This window comes from Ornithorhynchus anatinus, chromosome 17, assembly GCF_004115215.2.
Source record: "Ornithorhynchus anatinus isolate Pmale09 chromosome 17, mOrnAna1.pri.v4, whole genome shotgun sequence".
NCBI classification, from domain to species: Eukaryota; Metazoa; Chordata; class Mammalia; order Monotremata; family Ornithorhynchidae; genus Ornithorhynchus; species Ornithorhynchus anatinus.
The window spans coordinates 42,903,803-42,922,031 of NC_041744.1; positions in this window are offsets into that span (position 1 = coordinate 42,903,803).

The window sequence follows — 18,229 nt, forward strand, 5'->3', positions numbered from 1 at the left end:
GGTGACCTTAGAGAGAGCAGTCTAGGTAGAGTGGAGGGGATGGAAGCCAGATTGGAGGGGGTCCAGGAGAGAATGGGAGTTAAGGAATTTTAAGCAGCGAGTGTAGACGACTTGTTCTAGGATCTTGGAAAGGAAGGGTAGTAGGGAGATAGGGCGGTAACTGGAAGGGGAAGTGGGGTCAAGAGAGGTTTTTTTTAGGATGTGGGAGACATGGGCATGTTTGAAGGCAGAGGGGAAGAAGTCATTAGAGAGTGAGTGGTTAAAGATAGAAGTTGAGGAGGGGAGTAGGGCAGGGATGATGGTTTTTAGAAGGTGAGTGGGAATGGGGTCCAAGGCACAGGTGGAGGGGGTGGCACTTGCGAGGAGGGAGGAGATCTCCTCTGAGGATACTGCAGGGAAGGATGGGAAAGTAGGGGAGACGGTTGGTGGGGAGGCAGGATGGGGAGGGGTGACTTTGGGGAGCTCAGATCAAGCGCATGCCCAAGCTGGTGAGTGGCCAAAGTGGGGTGGAGCAAGAGATCACTGTTGACTCTGTTAGCATCAGTCAATCAGTTAATCAGTGGTATTTCTTGAGCATTTACAGTGTGCAGTTGACTTAACAAAGCGCTTGGGAGAATGCAATACAATAGGATTGGTGGACATGACCCTTGCCTTTAAGGAGCTTACAGCCTTCAAATGTGCCATGGCCTGATACAGTTGGGAGTCATTAACTTCAGGTAGGTCAGCCTAGAAAGCAGTCAGGACCTCAGCTGGTTCTACCGATGATGAGGCTTCAGAACTTCGTGCATATGATTATAGTAGCCATCGTAACCTCCTTGAAGGCACCGATTGGATGTTTGATGTTTATTTTACTCTTTCCATGTTTATTTTAGTCATAACATATACCTCAACATTACTGTGTGCAGAGCATTTACCAAGTGCTTGAGAAAGAAGTAATGATGATGGTATTTATTAAGCACTTAATATGTGTGAAGCACTGTTCTAAACCCTGAGGTAGATACAAGATTATCAGGTTGTCCCATGTGGGGCTCCCAGTCTTAATCCCCATTTTACAGATGAGGTAACTGAGGCACAGAGAAGTTAAATGACTTACCCAAAGTCACACAGCTGACAAGTGGTGGAGCTAAGATTAGAACCCACGACCTCTGCCTTCCAAGTTCTTGCTCTTTCCAGTAAACAATGCTGCTTCTCTGAGATACATTCTCTGCCCTCAGCGAGTTTTCAGTCTAGGAGGGAAGACCGATGTTAATAGAAGTAAATGAATTGCAGATACATAAAGTGTTGTGGAGGTGAAGGAGGTGTGAATAAAGGGTGCAAATCCTAGTATGAAGGCAACTCAGAAGGGAGTCAGAGAAGAGGAAATGAGGGTCTAGTCAGGAGAGGTTTCTTGGAGGAGAGATTCTTTCAGTAAGACTTTGAAGCTGGGGAGACTGATAGTCTGTTGAATATGAAGAAGTGCATTCCTCGCCAGAGGCAGGATCTGGGCTAGAGGTTGGTGGTGAGCTAGATGAGACTGTGATACAGTGAGTAGGTTGGCATTAGAAGAGTGACGTGTATGGGCTGAGTTCTAGTAGGAAATCAGGGAGGCAAGGTGATTGAGTGTTTTAAAGCCAATGGTAAGGAGTTTCTGTTTGATGTGAAGGTAGATGGCCAACCACTGGAGATTCATGAGAAGTCAGGAAGCATATATCTATAGTTTTGTAGAAAAATGATCAGGGCACAGAGTGAAGTATGGACTAGAGCTGGGAAAGACAGGAGGCAACTACATCAGCAAGAAGGTTGATGCCAGTAGTCAAGACAAGTGTTTGGATTAACATGGTAACATTTGGGTAGAGAGGAAAGGGCAGATTTCAGCGACGTTGTGAAGGCTGAACTGACAGGATTTGGTGACAGATTGAATATGTGGGTTGAATGAGAGAGGTGAGTCTAACATAATGCCAAGGTTATGTGCTTGTGAGCCAGGAAGGAAAGTGGCATTGTTTACAGGAGGGTCAGCGGGATGACAGTGTTTGGGTGGGAAGGTAAGGAGTTCTATTTTGGACTGGGAGAAGACAATGTCAGTGTAACAAAGGTTGGATAATGTTTTCAGGAGAAGACGATGGTTGACAGTGTTGAAGGCAACTGACTGTTCATTCATTCATTCATTCATTCATTCATTCAATAGTATTTATTGAGCGCTTACTATGTGCAGAGCACTGTACTAAGCGCTTGGGATGAACAAGTCGTCAACAGATAGACACAGTCCCTGCTGTTTGACGGGCTAACAGTCTAATCGGGGGAGACGGACAGACAAGAACAATGGCAATAAACAGAGTCAAGGGGAAGAACATCTCGTAAAAACAATGGCAACTAAATAGAATCAAGGCGATGTACAATTCATTAACAAAATAAATAGGGTAACGAAAATATATACAGTTGAGCGGACGAGTACAGTGCTGTGGGGATGGGAAGGGAGAGGTGGAGGAGCAGAGGGAAAAGGGGAAAGTGAGGCTTTAGCTGCAGAGAGGTAAAGGGGGATGGCAGAGGGAGTAGAGGGGGAAGAGGAGCTCAGTCTGGGAACGCCTCTTGGAGGAGGTGAGTTTTAAGTAGGGTTTTGAAGAGGGAAAGAGAATCAGTTTGGCGGAGGTGAGGAGGGAGGGCGTTCCAGGACCGCGGGAGGACGTGACCCAGGGGTCGACGGCGGGATAGGCGAGACCGAGGGACGGTGAGGAGGTGGGCGGCAGAGGAGCGGAGCGTGCGGGGTGGGCGGTAGAAAGAGAGAAGGGAGGAGAGGTAGGAAGGGGCAAGGTGATGGAGAGCCTTGAAGCCTAGAGTGAGGAGTTTTTGTTTGGAGCGGAGGTCGATAGGCAACCACTGGAGTTGTTTAAGAAGGGGAGTGACATGCCCAGATCATTTCTGCAGGAAGATGAGCCGGGCAGCGGAGTGAAGAATAGACCGGAGCAGGGTGAGAGAGGAGGAAGGAAGGTGAGATGGGACTGGTCAAGGAGGATTAGGATGGAGTAGAGGCCATTGGGTTTGGCAAGAAAGAGATCATTGGTGACCTGAGAAAGGGCAGGTTCTGTGGAGGGAAGGGGACAGATGCCAGATTGGAGGAGGTTAAGGAGAAAATTGGAGGGGAGAAAGTGGAGGCAGTAAGAGTAAACAACTCTAAGAATTTTGAGAGAAATGGTAGGAGGGAGATGGGGCAATTCCTGGAGGGAGCTGTGGGGCAAAGCACGTTTTTTTAAGATGGGAGAGACATGAGTACGTTTGAAAACTGGGGAAAAAAACTACTGGAGATTAGACAGTTGAAGATGGTGGTCAGAGAGAAACAAAGGGAGGGGACAAGTACCTTACTAAGGTGGAAAGGGATGGGGTCAGAGGCTTAGGTGCAGGGGATGGATTTTAAGAGAGGGCAGGAGATCTGTTGAAATACTGCTGGGAAAGATGGAAGAGTTGAAGAAGGGGATGGAGAAGGGAGGGACTGGAGGAGAGCAGAGGAGATATTAGGAAGATGACCCCGATGGTTTCAATTTTCTCAATGAAGTACATGGCGAGGCGATTAGGGGTAAGTGATTGGGAGTTGGGGGAATTTTGGGAGGGAGTCAAATATATGAAACAACTGGCAAGACCAATGAATGGGCTTGGGAGTCAGTAAGGATAAAGAAATAATACTGTCGGACAGAGGAGAAGCTGGAGTTATAGCCGGCAAGGATGAATATGAAGCAGACGAGGTAGGGCTGAGTTTCCACCAGCCATGATCTATGGCTCATAAGTCTATGATGGTCTTCATTTCTGTGAGTGGCTGTGTCTGAGTGTTCATTAGACAGGTGTGCGTCTGCTTGTAAGGGTCCATCCTTTCTTCTTGATTTCCCATAGCCCCTAACCTCGTGCTTTGCTCATGGTAACACTCAATCAAAATTGATGATGAGGATGAGAGCGATGATGAAAAAGATGATGGTGATGATGACGATGATGACTGGGCGTATGGTTGTATTTAGGTAAATGTGTGTTTGTGGGAGAACAGGGGGGCGGGTATGTGGCTTGGAATTTTGTCCGAAACAACTGGCCATTCCTAGTGGTTGAAGGAAGCAAAAGAATGTGTGACATTGAAAGACTGAGGTAAAATAAGGGAGATTTGATGATCCTTTTCCCCTCTTCTCAAACTTAACTGTGGAACAAAAGTAGCTCTCAAAATGTTTTTTTTTCCTCTAAACTAATGCTTGACCACACGTTTCGAAGCAGAATTAAGCTGGTTCTCAATTTTGCTTGCAGTGGTCAGTCACTTCCCTGTGATCTCCAAAATGAGAAATGTTTCTCTCCAATAGAACACATTCTCGGTTCACTTTTCGCAACAATGCTTGTATGCTCAATGATTTTAATCCAGGCATTGGTAATAATAACTATGCTGTTTTTAATCACTTAAGTTGCACTAAAGCACTGGAGTAGATACAAGATAATCAGGTTGTACATATCCCTGTGCCACATTGGACTCCCAGCCTAAAAAGGAGAGAGAGGAGGAATGTCATGCCCATTTTACAGATGAGGTACCTGAGGCACAGAGACCTTAAGTGACTTGACCAAGGTCATACAGTAGGCAAGTGACAGCCCTGAGATTAGAATCCAGGCCCCACCTTAGATGTTACGCAAGATTGTCCCTCTTACCTTCTCCCGAGTGAAAAGAGAAGCTCAATTACCTTTTTCTAATGGGTGGCCCAGAATCCTCAAAATATCAAAAGAGAGATACTATTTGCTTTTCCTTTTGCATTTAAGTTCATCCAAGCAATTCTGTCTGCAAAGACAAAGTTAGTATCAAGAAGCCAATACTTGCTAAGATTTGTATTGCCTCCCTATCGCTACTGAAATATAAAAATGGACAAAGTTCAAACCGCTTGGCTGTTTAAAACATAAAAATGAGAATTTGTCTCCTAGTTCTTAATCACTCTAGTAGTCCCTGACTTGATCCAATTCCAGGAGAGGGGAATCTGTAGCTATATTTTTTAACCACTGGGTCCAACCTGATTGTCTTGTATCTACCAGTGCTTAGTACAGTGTCTGGCATATATTAAGCACTTAACAAATGCCATAAAAACAACAACAAACAACACATAGTTTATCCAGAGGGATCAGGAGAAAACTACAAGTAGCTTGTGCTGAGTAGGAAGCTGTTCCAGGGAAGATGTTCTTCTGTGTGCTTCCTGATTGGCCCAGCTGTAACCTACTTCCGGGGTGTTGGGGATTCAGCTAACCCTGTCCCTGTTTCTGGCGGCAGCTCAAAATGGTAACAGAGGGGAGACTAAAGATGGGATGGTGGAAAAAGTTGTCAATCAAAGCCCCATCAGAGTTCAGGGTGAAGATTCAGCTGCTCTGTACCAGTGCCAATACTAGATGCCTCTGCTGAAGTGTAAACTATGGGCATTTCATGTTGTGTCAGCTGTCTGCATGTGATCTTATGGCTAAAATTCTAAAGAAAAATTACATTTAACCAAAATATCTTTGCTTTAAAATGTTCTTGTATGGATCTCTCATCTGATTATTTCTGCAAGATATCCAACTGCCTTGCGGAATTGGTGACCCAGTTGGTTGAAAATGTGCTTTCGGCTGAGGGAATTATTGTCCCACTAGCCCTTCCTTCCTCATGTTCTCAAGCCTACTCTACAGTTCCAGCTCATATGCCCCAAATTTACTCCTCCCCTCCTATCTCCTGAGTAGACTAGACTGTAAGCCTGTCAATGGGCAGGGATTGTCTCTATCTGTTGCCAAATAGTACATTCCAAGCACTTAGTACAGTGCTCTGCACATTGTAAGTGCTCAATAAATACTATTGAATGAATGAATCTTCCAGGTGTCCTAGATCCCTTGGGTCTCTGCACACCTTCAGCCTTCAATTCCTCCTTTTGTTTTCTACACTTTAAACTGTTTCCCTTTTTTACAGAAACAACAGGGCTGCAAATGCTTCTAACTCTGTTCTTAATAGCCATGGTATTTCTTAAGCACTTACTATACGCCAAGCGCAACGATGCAATCAGATCAGACACAATCTCATCCCACCTGGGGCTCAGTCTCTTTAGCAGCAATTGGACAGAAGATACTTTATAAAGAAAAAAACCATGATTCCGCTTTGGCTTTGTCATATTGAAAGTACTCTGAGCACTTCCCCTTCACAAGATCTCCACTTCACATTTTAAAAACAGAACATAGCCCAATTCAGAGGCTTGGGCTTTGCCACCAGCCCTTAGGTCTGGTGATTTTTGAGGGCCACACTGAATCCCCCAAGCAAAGATTGTGATCTCTGAGCTCAGCAGGGTATGAGAATAGCCTTACAGGTAAGTAATTCAATGTCTGAGACTTCCTGTGTGATTTCAGCCTTAGCTCAGTGCAGCTATTTCTGCTACATGGCTGTGCTTATTTCTGGTCTCAAAAGAATTGATAACTGCACTAAGATAATAGTAATGAGCAGACTTACTTTTCCTGGATGCTGGGCTCCACTGTTACTCTTTCCCAGGGAAATTTGAAATGCATATAATGTTTCTTTGGCTTATTAATCAATATTTCTCCCCACTGTGTCTCATGCTCCAATTTCAAAGTGGAAATTATTAGTACTAACTCCTTGTAAGTACGCGAAGAGACTTTAAAATTACAGTACCCACTACACTGTGTAGATAGAAAGGAGTGGAGGGCTTGTCACGGCAACTTGGAATAAGGTTCAGTGCCCTTATTTGCAGCTAAGCTCTGCCACAGAAAAGAACATCCTGATTTGCAGACTTTCCCTGTCCTGATTTGCAGACTTTCCCCCAGTCATTCTAAAGGTTGACAAGTGCTCAAGCTCTTGTCAACAAGTGTGTCTCATTCTGTAGCTGTGAATGCCCTCAAGGACCTCAGGGTAGAGAGTGTGTTCTGTCTGTAAATATGAAGCCTGGGACATAGATGGTGCTGTTGGAATCTGAACAAGGTCTATGATGATGAGAGCACACTTATGTCCCAGAAGAAAGAATACTTCTTACTCTGAAAAGTTTTAATATTCATTCACTTCACTGTCCTAAGGCTCTCCCGAAAAATGAAATTGTTTTCTCAGTAGTTGATTGTCTTAAACTACAGAAGCAGATGAATTTAGTTCCAGCTAAACTTTCTGTGCTGTCTTTGGGATTTTCTTAGACTGGAGAAGGAGAAGGTGAAAAGTAGGTAAGGTGGGAAGTCTCCGATTTCTCTTTTTCATATTATGAATCTGGGGCACTGAGCTGATCTACAACCAACTTAATTTGTGTGCATGCATGTGTGTGAGTTCGGGGACATGCTTGAATGTACTTATCTTTTTAAGTAAGTTACTGAATGTAAGTTTAGAGGAAGGTGTTTCAAAATTGCAAATGAGATGATTTGCATAATGAAAAAGATTCTTCAGCCCTGCATTTAAGTTCCAAGCTTCCATACCATGCATTGCACTCTTCTAAGAGCTTTGTACAGTGTTCTGCACAGTAAATGCTCAATAAATTCAATTAAGTGAATGAATGACAAAGTGGAATAGGCGAGAAGCCAATATACGTTTGAAATGGGAATTGTATTTAGTAAGAGATAAACTGAAGACAGCCAAAGTGTATGCTGGAAGTTGGGGAGACACCTTTCTTCATTAAAATTTCCCCATTCTGGGGTGGGAGTGAGAACAGGGAGAGAGGGCTCATTCTTCAAATTGGGGATTGGTGTCAGAAACACAGTCACTTTTAAGCTTTAGTATCTCGGTGAGAATTTCCTGTGAAGTTGTGAGGAGGAGTTTCAGTTTCTGAGAGTTATTCCTCATCTCACAAGCTGGCAGAATTCAATAAGGATACCAGAATCCTTTTCACGGTCTCCTTGCCTCTCTCTCCAGGAAAACAAGAATGATTGCCACTCTCCAAGTTCTGCTCAAGAATCCCTCTGCTTCTGGAGCTCCATTATCCCAGGAGCCAGGTTCATCATTGTTAATGGACTGCTATATAAAGATCATGCATCTCTATGAACTAGTTTGGAAAATGAGAAGGTAATGTATAATTCAGGACACCAGGGAAGAGTTTACTAGCTATGTTGTTTCAAATATATGTTCTGCTGAACTGAAATGCATGTGACAGATTCTCAACGACTGTAATTTGTAGGGGGAATTGTAAAATATATAGATGGTTAAGCTTTTTGTCAACCAAAGTTTGAGAGATGCAGCAGGAATCGTTTACTGGAAGTGGTTGGAGTTTAATTCAATTTTCTGGATTCGAAGAACTATTATTTTTCATTTGTGATGTAACCAGACTAGGTGATCTGTATCAAATCATGCTGGAATATTTGAATATCAGACCCAATAGAGGATTGGCTGAAGAAATATCACTGGGAAGTATTTTAAGGGAACTAGAGAGCAAGGTTGAAATGAGTTGATGCAGAGAGTACCCTGATGGAGGAGCAAGGTGATAAGAAGGAAATCCCAGTGGGATTTCATGGGGACAAAATTCCAAATTTAAATTTAGACTGTTCTTCATTACTAATTAAAGATGATTGAAAGTTTTGATAACAGTATTGGAAAAGAGACTTGGAACTATTGGGGTTGTACACCAGACCCCAGAGACACCCTGTACACCAGAAGACCTTTAAAAATCAGTTACCTACCTACAAAGAACCTGGGACAAAGATTTAGCACCTTCTGAAAAAATTCAGAGAGAAAGATTGAGACATAAAGCCCATGGGAAAGACTATCAGCAGAAATCTGCAACTTCTGACTTGCTCCATCGCAGCATCTACCATGGACCCGTGAATCCCAACAGGTTAAAAATAGAGGTAATGTACAGTGGCATTACTGGAAATAGCTGCATAACTAGAAATAGCTGCATTACTGGAAATAGCTGCATTAGTGGAATCACTGCATTGACCAAGGTCAGACAACATTAAAGAGTCCTAAGTACAACAGGCTCACAGATGGCAAAAATAGATAGTCCTATCAGAGCAGAAAACACATGCAATTTGTATTCTAGAGAATACAAGCTATGGATTGGTGGGTGTAACCGCACCTTCCCCAGGTAAAGTAAGGCCATGAGAAGCCGCCTAAACCTTTCCATTCGATGAATCCCAAGCCAATGAATCTGCCATGTCTCCAACTTTGATTTCTCTTTGGGTATTGTACTTCACTTAACTGTATTTCTGATGTACTTCCCTGTCTTAATTGTTCTCTTGTACAATTCTAGAGAGTAAGGGTAAAGATCATGCTTCATTCTTCCTTGCTCATTCACCTCTCTGTCATTTATGGGCCATACTCAATATCAAACAGCAAGACAAGATTAGAAAAAATGAAGATGCACTCACCTCAAAGGCCCTGTGCTGGGTGGGACATGTGAAGAGAATGAAGAACATAGGATACCTAAACCACTGCTGTACAAAGACTGAAATTGGAAAACTGAAAAGAGGCGGCAGGGGATGCATTTTAGAAACACAGTAAAACTGAGATCCAGTTGCTGCATTCCAGCTGAAAATATGGTGTTATCTGCCAAGAATGAACCAGGATGGTGCACTGTTATGAAGAAAGGAATGGCTCTAACTGAGCAGAGCTTCTTAAGGAATGATAAATAAGGAGATAAAAGAGAAAACAATGCCAGGTACTACAAGCCTCAGACATGACTACATAACAAGCAGAGGCCTTTTTGCACTATCTTCTTCAAATTGAAAAGACAAATGTATAAAACTCCTCTTGGCACTCAGACCTGAGATCTGGATGAATTGCTAAATAAAAACCCCTCTAACTAAGGAATCCAATGCATCAGAACTAAGAAGGGAAGACATCAAATTCCCACAATTAATCATTCATATTTATTGCACACTTACTTTGTGTGAGACACTCTACTAAGTGTTTGGGAGAGTACAGCACAAAATTATAATGGACACATTCCCTGCCTACAACAAGAGGAGCTTCCAATCTTGTTTACGTGATGCAAAAAGGCAAATAGGCAACTTTGAAAAACACTGTTGCCTAATGGAAAGAATACGGGCCTGGGGGTCAGAGGACCTGGGTTCTAATGGTGCTTCCACTCATCTGCTGAGTGTGACCTTGGGCGAGCCAGTTCACTTCTCTATGCATCATTTACCTTATCTGCAAAATGAGGATTTCATAGCTCTTCTGTCTTCTCCTTACCCTATGTGGGACCTGGTTACCTTGTATCTACTCTAGCACTTAGTACAGTGGTTGGGACATAGTAAGTACTTAAAAACTGCTATTATTATCATCATCATCATCATCATTATCATTATTACATTATTAACCTGTATCTGCCCCAGTTCTTAGTACAGCGCCTGGTACATGGTAAGCATTTAACAAAAAACATTAAAAAATGAAACAACTGGTATAAAACACATCTCGGAAGTCAGAGATGAGATTTGCACAAACAGCTCAGTAAGAACAGATGATGTCAGTGTTGCACAAAATACCTTTAGGTATGGAATCCAGGGCATCAAAAGTAATGAAAATAAATGGTAATCGTTTAGAGCTCACTATGTGCCAAGCCCTGTTCTAAGTGCTGGGGTAATCAGGCAAGGTAATCAGGTTGTCCCCGGTGGAGCTCACAGTCTTAATCTCTATTTTACAGATGTAACTGGTCACAAAGAAGTTAAATGACTTGCCCAAGGTCACACAGCAGATAAATAGCAGAGCCGGGATTAGACCCCCACATCTTCTGACTCCCAAGCCCGTGCTCGTGCCACTAAACCATACTGCTTCTGGTAAGTAGGAAGTGAAGACATCAAATCCCCACATCCTTTCAAGTAGTTTTCCATCTTGCCTGAGGGAAGTAAAGAAGCAAAGAAGAAGGGATATTTATTTTCAGATTCCGAATAGTGGATCTCTTTTCCCTTTACATGTACAGCTTCCCACCAAGCTACTTAACGGTAGGCTCAGTTGTCTCTTGGGGTAGTTCACTGAAAAGCCAGGGCAGGTAACTTCTAACTGTCATGGTCCTTCTTTAGCTTCTGCTCAAAAAGAGTCACTCATTTTTGTATTACAGCAGGCCAGGGTTGCTTGCCTTGAAGAACATTAAACCTTTAGCTGTGATGCCTCATTGCCTGAGACTGTGCTTTATTGTACTCTAAAGTATTTCCGCAACTCATCTTAGCTTTCAGACACCTCCTTCCAGCTCACCTTATTGAAGCTGTTTGCAGATCCTCTCATTACGCCCCCCTTCGTAAATGGCTATGCTGAGGTGGGCACAGTTCCGAAGCTACTCGTAAGTGACATTGATGTAATCAGTGAGACTGGTGAAGCGGTTTTGATGGATCCAGGTCTTATAACGACACTGTGGTTTGGACTATTATTTGGAGGCTTTCCCTCTGACTTGAAGCTTCATGTCACACTGCTATTGGACTTTTCCCTAACGGTGTCCTAAAACAGACAGTCTCACAAAACCCACCTTTTCGGTATGATTTTCTATATCACAGCCATTTGTTTCAGCTTTGGATAAATAGCAGAGAGGAGGCTAAGGTGGATCCTTAGATGGAGCTTTAAGGAACTGGGAGGAGGATGCCATTGTCAACAGTCATGTAATTTCTAAGAAGAGGAGAAGGTTGGGAGAAGCAGCGTGGCTCAGTGGAAAGAGCCCGGGCTTTGGAGTCAGAGGTCATGGGTTCGAGTCCCAGCTCTGCCACTTGTCAGCTGTGTAACTGTGGGCAAGTCACTTAACTTCTCTGGGCCTCAGTTACCTCATCTGTAAAATGGGGATTAAGACTGTGAGCCACACGTGGGACAACCTGATTCCCCTGTGTCTACCCCAGCACTTAGAACAGTGCTCTGCACATAGTAAGCGCTTAACAAATACCAACATTATTATTATTATTATTATTGTTTAAGGGGAACTTCAGCTTTTGACATAGTTAGTTAAAGGTATCATCCAAGTGGAAATGTTCTGGGGACAAGAGGAGATATGAGTTTGTAGAAGATAGGGGTTAGAGGTGGAGAGTTGGGATGTGGCCATATTGAAGTGGTAGTCAAATCCCTGAGTGGGTGTGTGTTAACTGAGCAAACCCAAAAATATATACAGAAACAGGTCATGGCAATAATAATGATGATGGTATTTATTAGGCACAAGTTAAGTGCAGGTGAAAATATTCTATCAATTTGGTCGTAGTCAGTGTCAGACTCGGTGCTCAACCTTCTCCACATTTGACAGATGAGGAAGCTGAGGCCCAGAGTGGATAAGTGATTCATCCGGGGTCACCCAGCTGGCCAGAGGCAGAGCTGGAAAAAGAACCCAGGCCTCCATCCTGCCTTGCTGCTTCTGTGACGGAAATGGCAGCGACACAGCTTGCTTCCCAGCCTCACAGTCGGTTAGGCCGAGCCTCTTCAGAGTTAACTGGTGCCTCACTATTCCCCAACCAGAAGGCCCTGAGACAGCCGCATTGTGCCATCTTCACAGAACGCTGAACGCTGGGCAGGATGGGGCTGTGGCACTTACTGAAACTACACCTGTGTCTGTTCAACCCTTAGCCACGAGAAGCCCCAAACTGCTCTCTTAGCCAAAGGGTCCACGGCTTTTATTTGATTTTTTTTGGTCTTCAGTCTTATCTTCAACATTAATGTTGGTTTTGTGTTCACATTATTTTGTTTTTCCTTAGGATTCCCCTTTAAGTTTGGGATAGCGAGTCCCTTAAGGGTCAAAGACCCAAATAATTCTCTTTCGGTGATTAGTGTTTTGCACTCAGAAACTACCTAATAAGTGTTATTACTCCTCCTCCTCCTCCTCCTGGCTTCCAATCTCATGCTCTTTCCACTAGATTAATTTGTTTTCTCAACAATGGGGTTAATATTTTCACTTTTGATGTTGCAGTTCTTTTAGGTATGCTGATATAAGGAAAATGCACTCACTTTCAGACAACGTATCTTTGCTGTGGAGTTCACATTTGCTCTATTGTACTTTCAGAGTGCTTAGTACAGTGCTCTGCATATGGTAAGCACTCAATAAATATGATTGAATGAATGAATGAGTTTCACCCATAATCCCTCTATCTTGGCAGCTGAATTACCAGGTGAACACAGCCACAAAACCCACAGTTCTTTGTGGGTTTTCTTCTTTTAAGCTTTCAGCTTTTTGACTCATTTTTATCTACTAAAGCATTTGTATGCAAATTCTTCTCAGAAAAATCTTCCTATAATTAATGTTAAAAAATAAATCATTCAAATGCAAAATCTGCCATACTTATTGAGCTTCTCAAGAAACAATCATGAATCCAGCATGTGGAAGCTAGCTGCAAGACAGCAGCTCAGTTATTTAACAAGAAGCAAATCCAGAAAAACAGCAGCTTAAAAGAGAACTTTGTAAACCCCTCTGAAGGTGCTCTGACTAGTATTATTTAACTAATGGATGCTCATGAAAGACTGTATCCACTATTATTATCCTGGACAAAACACTGACGGATGCAGCTCAGCGAAGAAGAGATATAGGCAATGCACACTAAAACTATAAAGCCTTTACATATACTTACATGTGTTTGAATGATCTTTGTGTTGAATTTCTGTTCTTAATGAGAGAAATGCAAAAGTGAACTGAAATGAGGAAGATGGAAGAGGGAAAAGGCAAAGAGAAAAATGGATAAAGTGAAAGAGTAAATGCCAACTGACAGACAAGAAACAAGATGAGCAGGAAGCTGGAGGAGAGATTTCCAGGGATCACAAGGATTGAGAATCTGTTTTAACATTCATGACTTATTTCTATACCCCCCCATGAACTCATGAAAGACTCTAAACCCATGCAAATTATTTATGCCTATTTAGAGAGAAGATTCTGGAAATCTCTTTTAAGAAACTATAAAGTCAGCAAGGTGACTCTTTGTGGCCCTTTCTAGTCGACTGTTAATTTTTCCAAAGGCCCCAGAATCTATCATTGTGATATTTGTTAAGTCCTTACTATATTTCAAGCACTGTCCTAAGCACTGGGGTTGATGTAAGTTAATTAGGCTGGACACATTCTCTGCTCCACTTGGGACTCAAAGTCTAAGTCAGTGGGAGAACAGGTATTAAGCCCCATTTTACAGATGAGGAAATTGAGTTACAGAAAAATTATTTGCCCACAGTCACAGAGTAGACAACTGGCAGAGCTGAGATTAGACCATAGGTACTCTGACTCTCCAGGTCCATGCTCTTTCCATCAGCCACATAGCTCTTCAAGATAGAAGATTGTGTTCCTAAGTAAATGCACATGGTAAGTTTAGAGAAAGCATTAGCTTCTGCTGACCATTTGATTTTAATTTTAGCAGCTCCACCACATCACAGGAGAAAGAGTGTGGATATGCTCTGTGGCTTTTCTAAATCCACTCTCTATTCTTCCAAAGACCATAGGATTTGATAGATTTTGATTGCTTTGGCCACACTAGGTATAGAAAAACTTCTAACGGTGGTCTTGTGCAAAACTGACCATGGGCTGACCATTTCATTGCAATTTTCTCTGCACAACAAGATCACTGGGTATGGCTGGAACATTTTTGAATCACCACTTTAAACTTCAACCATGGAGAAATATTTCCTATGTTTCCACAAGCAATTCTTTAAATGTAAAGACAAATTCATCTACATTGTGAAACCTAATGAAATGAAAAGGCCCCTGCCTAAGGTACTCAGTGTATGCCTGTCTCATACTTAAGGGACCTTGTTCCTTTTTTATGTTTTAATAGGTAGCAGTTTGAGGACCAGAAGCAGTGTGGCTTAGTAGGTAGACCACGGACCTGAGTTCTAATCCTGACTCCACCACTTGTCCTGCTGTATGACCTTGGGTGAGTCACTTAACTTCTCTGTGTTTCAGTTCTCTTATCTGAAAAAAGGAAATTAAGACCATGAGCCCCATGTCGTTGGGGACTGGTTCCAACCCAATTACCTTATATCTACCTCAGGACTTAGTATGGTGCCTGACACATAGTAACTGCTTAACAAATAACATTTAAAAAAAAATAGAAGCCTTTTCATTCATTCAATAGTATTTATTGAGGGCTTACTATGTGCAGAGCACTGTACTAAGCACTTGGAATGTACAAATCGGTAACAGATAGAGACAGTCCCTGCCTTTTGACGGGCTTACAGTCTAATCGGGGGAGACAGACAGACAAGAACAATGGCAATAAATAAAGTCAAGGGGAAGAACATCTCATTAAAACAATAGCAAATAAAAAGAATCAGGGTGATGTCCATCTCATTAAACAAAATAAATAGGGTGATGAAGATATATACAGTTGAGCAGACTAGTACAGTGCTGAGGGGATGGGACGGGAGGGGGAGGAGCAGAGGGAAAGGGGGGAGAAGAGGGTTTAGCTGCGGAGAGGTGAAGGGGGGTAGAGGGAGCTGAGGGAAAAGGGGAGCTCAGTCTGGGAAGTCCTCTTGGAGGAGGTGAGCTTTAAGTAAGGTTTTGAAGAGGGGAAGAGAATTAGTTTGGTGGAGGTGAGGAGGGAGGGCATTCCAGGACTGCAGGAGGACATGGTCCAGGGGTCGACGGCGAGATAGGTGAGACCAGGGGATGGTGAGGAGGTGGGCAGCAGAGGAGCGGAGCGTGTGGGGTGGGCAGTAGAAAGAGAGAAGGGAGGAGAGGTAGGAAGGGGCAAGGTGATGGCGAGCCTTGAAGCCTACAGTGAGAAGTTTTTGTTTTGTGCGGAGCTTGAAAGGCAACCACTGGAGGTTTTTAAGAAGGGAAGTGACATGCCCAGAGCGTTTCTGCAGGAAGATAAACCGGGCAGCGGAGTGAAGAATAGATTGGAGTGGGGCGAGAGAGGAGGAAGGGAGATCAGAGAGAAGGCTGACACAGTAGTCTAGCCAGGATATTACGAGAGCCTGTAGCAGTAAGGTAGCCATTTGGGTGGAGAGGAAAAGGCGGATCTTGGTGATACTATAAAGGTGAGATCAACAGGTCTTGGTAACCAAGACTGGCAGGTCTTTCCAAATGGTCCACTGGGCATCAGCTCCAAACAGCATCTGATCATGGTTATCATCATCATCACTGGTATTTATTGAGCACTTACTGTGTGCAGAGCACCGTCCTAAACTCTTGTGAAAGTACAACAGAGCTGAGGGACACGCTCTACGCTCACAACAAGCTCTGCTGAAGTGGAAATAATTTTGAACCAGAGATTAGTATACTGCACGATGTTGTCAAGAACACAAGCTAATGTAGTATATGCTTCCCTTATAACGTGAACTATCAAGTAGAGAAGAAGTCCAATACATTTTATACTCAGAAAGTCAAATAGACCTGCATGGTTTTTCTGATTCAAAGCTATGAACAAATATACAACCTGTCTTTGAAGAAGGCTTGGAGAATCAAAATAGATCTGTGTAATGCACATAATTCCCCACCTCAGAGCCATTTCATTCTTTCTGTTCTTTAGTAAAACCGACCAGTTCTCCCCAACTTGTTATAAGGTGATTGCATTATTGAGGTTGAAACTTGACAAACTTAACTACTCTGCTGCTGCTTATCTGAAAATAGGGCCTGTAGTTGTCACAGTTTGAGGAAACAATGTGAATATAAGAACCTTTCAAATTGATTCATGTAGAAATGGAGAACTAGAACTTGAGAAAGAACAGTCTAATGGCTTCAAATTAAACTCTCCCCCACTGTTTCCCCTATTCTGGATAAACAAATATGAAGCCAGTTTAACCTGAGACAATTTCACAGTCTAACAAGGAAACCTCTGCTCTGAGCTCTCTGTTCAGACAGTGAGACAATTTAGAGCTAAAAGAGTAACATGAAAAGCACTGTTTGAAACTTTGTGTGTGGTTTCAGCCACCAGCTATCATTGCTTCCTGTCTAAGTTTTTGCTTCTCTCTTTATCTCATATATCTATATCTATATGTATATAGAGAGACAGAGAGTACCTAGGAGATTCACAGTGCAGTAAGAAAATAAAGCTAGTAGGAGAAAACTTGCAACCCTTTACATCTAAAATAAATGCACAAAATATTTCCATTATACAATTCCATATTTATTATTCATATAAATGGAATGAGTTCAGTGTTTACTGTGTGTCAAACACTGTACTAAATTCTGGGGTAGTTTCAAGATAATCAGGTAGGACTTAGTCCCTGCCCCACATGGGGCTCCCACTTTAGAGACATGGAGCTCATATTCATGGAAACATATTTTCTGGGCAGCTTCACCCTGAAATTATAGCCTTCATGTTAACAGAAATTGAATATCTCTGAACTGTTTCATAATCAGGCAAATACTGGGTTCCTAACTGCTTCTCATTTACAATTACACATTGCATATTGGGCTGGGGGTTATAAGGTCTTAACATTGATTGCAGTCTTTTTGTGTTTGAAGGAGCGTGATGGGAACCTACTCCAATCCCTGCCTTCAGGCCATCCCACAGTTAAATAATAATAATTCTGGTAATTGTTAAGTGTTTGCTATGTGCCAGGCAGTATACTAAGCACTGGGGTTGAAATAAGATCATCAGGTCAGACACATTCCCTGTCCCCCTTGGGGCTCTCGGTCTAAATAGGTTAGAGTAGGATTTAATCCTCATTTTACAGATGAGGAAACTAAGGCCCAGAGAGGTTAAGTGACTTATCCAAGGTCACACAAACAAGTGGCTGAGCCAGGATTAGATCCCAGGTCCTTTAATAATAATAATCACGATGGCATTTGTTAAGCACTTACTACGTGCAAAGCACTGTTCTAAGTGCTGGGGGTGGGGAAAGGGGGTTACAAGGTCATCAGATTGTACCACGTGGGGCTCACAGTCTTAATCTCCATTTTACAGATGAGGTAACTGAGCCACAGAGAAGTTAAGTGACCTGCCCAAAGTCACGCAGCTGACACGTGGTGGTGCTGGAATCAGAACCCATGACTTCTGACTTCCAAGCCCAGACTCTTTCCACGGAGCCACCTACCAGGCCTATGTTCTTTCCAAGCTGCTTCATTGTAAGCCAGAGCAGACATCCAGAACGTTGATCTGAAGTCCCTCCGAAGAAGGCAGTCCTGAGCCTTCTCTTGTTTCTGCTGCTTTGACTACATAATAATGTTGGTATTTGTTAAGTGCTTACTATGTGCCAAGCACTGTTCTAAGCGCTGGTGGGGGAATACAAGGTAATCAGTTTATCCCACTTGGGGCTCACAGTCTGTATCTCGATTTTACAGATGAGTAACTGAGGCACCGAGAAGTGAAGTGACTTGCCCAAAGTCACACAGCTGATGTGGCGGAGCCAGGATTAGGACCAATGACCTCTGACTCCTAAGCCTGTACTCTTTCCACTGAGCCACGCTGCTTCTCTACATGT